The following is a 2,202-nucleotide window of genomic DNA, read 5'->3' as shown; positions in this document are numbered from 1 at the left end:
CCACCCCCCCGAGTGCACAAATTTTTGTGCACTGGGCCTCTAGTCTATACTAATAAAAGAGAAACATGCAAATTAACCATCCCTCTGCAATGCCCACAAGCCATGCCCACCAGCCAATGAGGAGTGAGTATGCAAATTAACCCAACAAAGATGGCAGGTTAATTTGCATACATGGGCACCAGGCAGCCAGGGGCGGAGCAGGTACTTCCCCTGCGTTGCCATGGCAATGCAGGGGAAGTTCCAGCTTCGGGAGCCAGGGTCTGGGCAGGAGCTTCCCCTGTGTTGCCATGGGGATGCGGGGGAAGCTCCCTCCTGGCTGGCATGTGCAAGCAGGCGCCTGGGAGCCGGGGGCGGGATGGTGAGCATGGACACTGGGGAGCCGAGGGCGGTGAGGCACGCGTGGCTGCTGGTGAAGCTCCTGCCCAGCTGGCACGTGCGCACAGGCACCAGGGAGCTGGGGTCGGGGCAGCGCGCACAGACACTGGGGAGCCAGGGTCGGGGCAGTGCTAGTGGAAGCCATGGGCGGGGCCTGGAGCTTCACGAAGGGGTGGGGGGAGGAACTCCCGCCCCACTGGAGTGCATGCACGAGGGCAGGCAGAGGTTCTCGCTCCACCGGCTGGTGCCAAAAGGCCTGTGTCCTCGGGACAGGTGTCCTCGGGAGCAGGCCGCCCCGAGTCTGTAGGCCCGCGCCTAGGCCCGGAGTGGCCAGCGTCCTGGAACGTGACAGAGGGTGCACGTCGGGCTGAGGGGACTCCCCCGCCCCCCGTGCACAAATTTTGTGCCCCGGGCCCCTAGTAGTATATAAAACCGTCTCTTAATAAACCTGCCATTTGATTTGGAAAAAAGAAAAGGTTCTCTTAAAGACCACTTTCTCAAATCCAAGTATTGGCTTGGGCTGCCACCAAATGACCAATGACTCAGAGAGTTTCCAGACATATCTGATTCTCATTTTGGGGTCAGCTAAGATTCCACTACACTGGACTAGTTTGGTCAGATCAAATACAGGATTTCTTCCCCTTTATTTCTTCCAATAGGCTTAAGATCTTAATGCACTATCAACCTCATTCTCCAACTAGAATATTACGGATAAAATAAATTGGCCTACCTCAGAGCATAGAGGTATTTTTTACATATGGATCACATATTTCCTTCATTTTCACCTGGTCTGAAAACTGTGCATCTTGAAGCATTTTGGGACAGCAAAGGAGGCTGCTTGATCCCTTGTAATCTAATGGAGGAGTTATAGGAGAATAGATGGTGTATGAGGTTGAAATGGTCATTAGAGGAGGCCTGACTTTAAGCACCTGTGTCTCTCTTTCTAACAAGCTGGGTAGTTAGTTCTAAATAGGCCACTTTACCTTTCCGGGCCTCAGTTTCCTCTTCTCCAAAGTGGGTATACTCATCACCATCCTGTTAATCTCACAGCTTCAGGGGATAACGGTTGTAAAAGTGTTTGGAAAAATAAAGTGCAAGATATATAAATGTAAGACCTTGTTATTATATGCAAACTTAAGCTTAGCCCTGAGGAGGTTGGGAAGTGGATGAGATAGAGCTAAGTTGGGACATAACTCAAAATCCACTGTCTTCAGGGGTTCTATTTAAACTGGGGTAAGATCTAAAAGTAAAGCCTTTACTAAAGCATGGCAAAAGCCACGGTTTAATATTAGTATCTGTTGAACACTTACCAGGGGCCCAAGTTATGGAATAACTGCTTTATCTGGATTATCCTATGTAATCTTCTGAACAGCAGCGAGTGGTGGGTGATCTCAGTAATCCTATTTTATAGACCAAAAATCTGTAGCACAGAGAGGTTAAGTAACTGGATCAAGGCAGAGAAGAAAAAAAAAAGCCCTGGCCAGTGCTAGAGCATCAGCCCTCAGACCGAAGGGTCGTGAGTTCAATTCCCTATCAAGGGCACGTACCTCAGTTGCAGGTTCCCCAGCCCCAGTAGGGGTGCATGTGGGTGGCAACCAACCAATGTATCTCTCTTACATGTCTCTTTCTTTCTCTCTCTCTCTCTCTCTCTCCTTCCTCCCTTAAACTCTCTAGTAATCAATGGGAAAAATATCCTCAGGTGAGGATTTTAAAAAAAAATTAAAAAGTAGCAGAGCTGGGATTTGAACATGTCCCAGAGGCCCCCCCCCCAATACCACCACTCTACCATATACACGTGGCTTTATTATTCAGAGTCAGATGGATACT

This window comes from Myotis brandtii, unplaced genomic scaffold, assembly GCF_000412655.1.
Source record: "Myotis brandtii unplaced genomic scaffold, ASM41265v1 scaffold199, whole genome shotgun sequence".
Taxonomy (NCBI): Eukaryota; Metazoa; Chordata; class Mammalia; order Chiroptera; family Vespertilionidae; genus Myotis; species Myotis brandtii.
Note: the sequence above shows the minus strand (reverse complement) of the source record.